Source organism: Cynoglossus semilaevis, chromosome W (assembly GCF_000523025.1).
Source record: "Cynoglossus semilaevis isolate Cse_v1.0 chromosome W, Cse_v1.0, whole genome shotgun sequence".
NCBI classification, from domain to species: Eukaryota; Metazoa; Chordata; class Actinopteri; order Pleuronectiformes; family Cynoglossidae; genus Cynoglossus; species Cynoglossus semilaevis.
The window spans coordinates 11,719,032-11,725,358 of record NC_024327.1 but is presented as its reverse complement, the minus strand read 5'-3'; the positions used below and the strand labels follow the sequence as shown (position 1 = coordinate 11,725,358).

Here is a 6,327-nt window from a genome sequence, read left to right as displayed (position 1 = left end):
TAACCACCAAAGTCTTGACATACGTTCTACTGTGACTACTGATGTGTTTGTTGTGTTAGACAACTTTCTTGAATTCTGTGCCACAATAAAAATTACATTTATGCTCTTTGTCTGTGGATTTGTATGGCTTTTGCTGGAATGTTACATTTTATTTCAAAAATAAAAAATAATCAAGTCAGCAAAAATAATCAAGTCAGCAGCATAGAAAATCCCAACAATGCTGAACACAACCATAATACATGTTAACATAAACTTAGAATTAACTTAAATTTGTTTTTCGATTTTGCGATCCAGAGCTGGGTAGTGGGGGTAACAGTTGGAGCAGGGACGCCCTCTCCCCAGACACTTCCTCTAGCTCTTCTGGGGGGATCCCGAGGCGTTCCCAGGACAGCCGAGCGGCGTAGTCGCTCCAGCGTGTCCTGGGTCTTCCTCTGGGTCTCCTCCTTTTTCGATTTGTATTCTTTCTTTAACGGGCACCACGCTTACATTTTATTTCAAAAATTGTTTAAAAAAATTGTCATCCAAAAAGTTTTCAAGAACGCACAATTAAATGTTTACAAATTGTACAGAGAAGTGATTGTGTGTGTGTGTGTTGTCTGTGTGTGTTGCTAGTGCGTCAATTCAGTGATAATAGGGCTTTAAGGGCAAGTGTTTGGGTTCGTTGGCGGAGTCAGAGTCTGACCCCCCAACAAACCAAAACTGTTAGCCTCAAGCTTGTAGGGAATGCAATTTGTCAGTGAGTATCCACTCAAATCAGGGACAGAATCCATGTAAATGTGTGTGTCTGTGTGTAGTCTTGTAAACAACTACCATCTTTGTACCTTACGTGGTAAAAAAGGCCTGAAAACAGGACTGCAGCTCCCGGAGGTTACATAAAAAAAGCACTCATCTAACTCCTTCCCTGAGATTAGGCAGTGATTTGAATGCATTATCATTTATATCCAGTATATTGTAGTAAGAGTAAATCAATGCAGAAGTGGAATAACTTTGACTTTCTCTGTTTCTGCAGCAAACTCTCCTGCGGGCTTCAATCAAAATAGAGATGTGTTTCGTTTAGGCTGTTTGTAGTCATGCTGGAGAGTCCAGAGTCGTGGAGCCAAGTCAGCAGCATAAAAAATCCCAACAATGCTGAACACAACCATAATACATGTTCGAAATTATCTGAATGGCATCATATGATATTTGGCATAACTTCAGAGCGTGTCTGTAAAAAGAGGATATACACGTATCATGCATGGAAGAACTAAACAGAAGAGTTAACTGAGCTGATGATTCTGTTCCGTGTCCTCTCAAGTTCAACACTGAATGTCTAGGCAGTGCAGTGTGTCAGACTGAGTTTGGTCACACCTTCCCTGTGCAGCTTATAAAGCAGCTTGAACTCACTGGGCAGCTGGTGAGTCTCCTGCCACTTAGTGGTGAATTTGGTCCCTTTTTTGTCGTAGTAGTGGTAGGGCAGATCTTTTCCTGTGTTGGGGTCCCAGCCGAAGGGCCAGAAGCCATAGAGATGGATCTCGTCGCACATGGCGTAAGCCAGTGTGTACATGAGAATTCCAGTGCTGAGACGTTTGGGTGAGAGTTTTTTTGTCTTCCAGTATCTGTAAGGTGAGGATGAGACTGTTGTGAGAAGCAGGAATTAAATCCAAAACACTTTTTCAGATAAACATTTAGTTGTTCTTATTTTATCCACATTTTATCAAACGCTTTTTTTGTATCAAGGACCGGTCGGCCTGCATAAGCCATAACTGCGAACCGGTTATACCGTGCCATTGTTGAAGGACCATTAAATATTTGAAATAAAACAGCCTTTTTCTTTTAGTATCAGAGCATGACTGACTTGTTGATTTGAAACATTGCCAGATTATCTTTAAATGAAAAAAGTAAATGGAAATGACTGGATTCTTTTTGAATTAAGTAAAACTGAAGTACATCTTTTCACTGCGTCCTACTGTGACCCAGTACCAAATGACCTACGGAGCAGCACCGGTCCCTGGACCAGGGGTTGGGCACCCCTGATTTAAGGGATAGGCTGTTTTTTTAACACCTGTTTTTTTACCTTGAGATAAAATTACATTTTTAAAGGAGACCTGGCCAAGAAGCACAATAAATATGATAATATATGATAAATATATATTAAGCTGCTCAGTGGCAGGGCGCTGGGGGGTGGATGAGATCCTCCCTGAGTACCTCAAGTCGCTGGATGTTGTGGGGCTGTCTTGGTTGACACGTCTCTGCAGCATCACATGGCAGTCTGGGACAGTACCCCTGGACTGGCAGACCGGGGTGGTGGTTCCTCTTTTCAAAAAGGGAGACTGGGGGGTGTGTTCCAACTATCGGGGGATCACACTCCTCAGCCTCCTGGGAAAAGTCTATTCCAGGGTACTGGAGAGCAGAATCCGGCCGATAGTCGAACCTCGGATTCAAGAGGAACAATGCGTTTTTCGTCCTGGTCGTGGAACACTGGACCAGCTCTATACCCTCCACAGGGTGCTTGAGGGTTCATGGGAGTTTGCCCAACCGGTCCACATGTGTTTTGTGGACTTGGAAAAGGCTCCTTTGTCACCGGTTCTGTTCATTATTTTCATGGACAGAATTTCTAGGCGCAGCCAGGTGTCGGGTGGGGTCCAGTTCGGTAGCCACCGGATTTCATCTCTGCTTTTTGCAGATGATGTGGTGTTGTTGGCTTCTTCGAACCAGGACCTGCAGCATGCACTGGGGCGGTTTGCAGTAGAGTGTAACGCAGCTGGGATGAAAATTAGCACCTCTAAGTCCGAGGCCATGGTTCTCGACCGGAAAAAGGTGGTATGCACCCTTCGGGTCGGGGATGAAGTCCTGCCTCAGGTGGAGGAGTTCAAATATCTGGGGGTCTTGTTCACGAGTGACGGTAGAATCGAGCGTGAGATTGACAGGCGGATCGGTGCTGCGGCCGCAGTAATGCGGTCGCTGTATCGGTCCGTTGTGGTGAAGAAGGAGCTGAGCCGAAAAGCGAAGCTCTCAATTTACCGGTCAATCTACGTTCCTACCCTCACCTATGGTCATGAGTTGTGGGTCATGACCGAAAGAACGAGATCAAGGATTCAAGCGGCTGAAATGAGCTTTCTCCGCAGGGTGGCAGAGCGCTCCCTTAGAGATAGGGTGAGGAGCTCTGTCACGCGGGAGGAGCTCGAAGTAGAGCCGCTGCTCCTCCACATCGAGAGGAGTCAGCTGAGGTGGCTTGGGCATTTACATCGCATGCCCCCCGGACGCCTCCCTCGGGAGGTGCTCGGGTGCCGTCCCTCTGGGAAGAGACCTAGGGGAAGACCTAGGACACGCTGGAGCGACTACGTCGCTCGGCTGGCCTGGGAACGCCTTGGGGTCTCCCCAGAAGAGCTGGAGGAAGTGTCGAGGGAGAGGGAAGTCTGGGTGTCCCTGCTTAGACTGTTGACCCTGCGACCCGGCCCCGGATAAGCGGACGATGATGTATGGATGGATAAATATGTTTATAATGATAAATATAACAGACAATGTTTAATTTAGAAATCTGGAATACTAAGAGATGAGGGGGAGGATGAGGGCTGGAGCTACTTCTCTGCTTCCGAGGCAGGCGTGCTAACCGCTACACTATGGAACTACCAAAGTCTGTAGTCTAATGTAATTGTTTTTTGGAGAAAGCAGGTTGTGCAAACGACAACCCCCAGAATTCCACCAGATGGAGATGTTTCATTCTTGGGTAAGTGCTGTTATTGCGAAGAACGCACAATGATCACACACTGGGTGTCTTCAATCATAGTGTAGTTCCTTTTTTCCTCTAAAGTGGATTGCAATTCATGCAATTTACTGTCTTCTGTTTAATCAGAGTCACAGCCGGTGATTAAGGCCAAAAACTCTTTACATCATTGATCATGTGAGAAGGAGCCACGTTTTACACTCATTTATTAAGAATGCACTTTCTATTTATAGGCCATTGCTTTGCAGTTATGAGTTTTGGACTGTAGGTATTTATACAATATTACGCCAAAGATATTCCACAGTCTTACTTGTTGACATCGTGCATGATGTTTCCTGGCCAGGCCAGCTTGACCTTCAGCTGGCTCTTATGCTCCACAAAGAAGTCCACCAGGGTCCTGGTCACTGTGGCTGAGGTATGAAGAAAGAAGACAGGGATCCACAGAATGGCTCCTTCTAGCTTCTTCAGATTGAGGAAGAAATTATTTCTGTCTTGTATGGTGAGCAGGTTATTGTAGTACCTCTCCAGAATGCTAGGGTTGAAGGTGGTCAGGTTGGTCTTCTTGCCTACGTCCTGACACAGAGGTAGCTAGATAGATGCGGAGATAAATATAAGGCTGGTCAATTTCTGGCCCACAGTGACTCCCTGTCAGGATGCCACTGTTTCCCACCACAGCTGTAGTGCTTGTTGAGGATAGGAGAGATGTCTGGGAGCAAGGATTTGAAGTTGTTGCTAATGGAGAAGACGTATTTGTGGCTGGAGTAGTCAAAGTGCATAAGCTGTCCAACCTGCACACTGTTCTTGGTGAGGGAGAAGTTTTTGGTAATGTCAATATAGTTGAATATATCTTTCCTGGAATTTAAAAAATGTAACAATTAAAAGAGAGTTGCAAGATTTTAACATAATTTTTGTACATGCCAAATACTTAAATCATTCATCTTAATAATAATAAACTGTCATGTTGTAATCATCATTTATAGTGTGATTTTTAATATTAAAAATTAATCAATGTGCAATGTATTCACATTACATTCACATATTTATACACAGTTACTCCATGTCACAACATTAACCTTTACATCCATTTGCCTCATCTGTGACAATAACTAAGTAAAAAAATATGAACAGACATAACGATACAAAAGAAAAAGCACATTTTCTAAACTGTGCTGTATATTTTAAATGCGGGATTTAAAGAAACAGGTCTAAGTAGTTCAGAATTAGAGATTTACCTATGCTGATAAAAAGCCGTCTTGTTGAACTTCCATTTTAAGGATTTCCCTTGAAGCTCTTCATTTAGGGCCGTGGTTTAAGGTATGAAAGAGGGATCCATGAAATTCATGGCAAACTGAGACCTGAAAACAAAATGACATTTGTTTTTTTAATTTTAATTTAAGATTAACACAAAGAAATGGACGTATGATTAGCTCTTCTTTTGGATGGCAACCTTCTGAACTCTCCACTTGGTTCCTTTAGAAACGCCACTGGCTGAAATGAAGCCCCGACCCATTTCCCAAAGTTTGAGCTAAAAAAAAGACACCTACTTTCATTTTACCTAGGTTTATATATGTAAAATGTGAATACTCTGTCCTTACTTAAGATCTGACAGCAACCCTGAATCTGGTAATAAGACATCAGTTACCAGTTGATTCTGTGATACTTTTTTTTCCTTTCCCAAGATAGAACAACTGCCTGATCACCCACTTTCTTTTCTCCACTTGTCCAGTTTTTTTTTTTAATTTTTGATGACGTGATATCAAGAGTTCTTGATAATAGTCTACTGGCATTGGTGCTAATGAAGGGTATATATACAGTATATACATATAAAGGGATAATTAATATTATTTATAAAATCTTATATTTTACATGTTATATACATACATACATATCATATATTATTTTATATTACCTAATATATAAATACAGTATTTTTTTTTTTCAACAGACTGCAAACATTTATAAAGTTAGTAATGTGAAAACGTGTCTAGAGAAATATGTGTAGATAATAATCAGAAATGTGCCTGTTGCAGTCCTGTAAATTACACCTGCATCAGCTCTTTCAGGGTAAAACACACTTGTGCACTGCCCTGTACTGTGTGTCTTTACATAAGCTTCCATGACTGCTGCAGGGCTTCTCCAGCACCTTGGACAGTTCAGCTGGATCAGGTTTAACCTTCCTCTTGTGTTAGGGTCGGCACCGACCCATTTTAAATTTTAAATACATAAAAAAATCACTTTCAATTTGTTTATTGCATCAAGGCTTTTTGACTTTGTCAGGAATCTCTATTTCAACAAAATAAAACAAAAAATATATATATTTTTACTAAATTATAAAATGTTCTGGTGGAAATTAAGACCTTTGTGTTGTTAGGGTCAGTTTCGACCCAGTTATAATAATACAATTATAGAACAATAATTAGAGCCAAAACTGAAATCATAAGTGCACTGTTAGCTGACACACTGACAGCCAGCTCCTCTCCTAATCATGTGAGCTTTAGGGGATTCTCATTTTGTTTGGTTTTCCAGTATACCTGCACAAAACCAAAACAAACAAAGATGGGCATGTCCAGAGATGTAAAGTGAATTCACACATTTGAGTGGCCATTTGACTTGCAGAGTGCACA

General features: G+C 42.1%; 1 pseudogene; it reads right to left on the bottom strand.

Moving 5' to 3' along the window:
- Positions 1–304: 304 nt before the first annotated feature.
- The window catches only part of LOC103397213 (sia-alpha-2,3-Gal-beta-1,4-GlcNAc-R:alpha 2,8-sialyltransferase-like), an 8,624-nt pseudogene continuing 2,601 nt past the window's right edge, over positions 305–6,327 (bottom strand).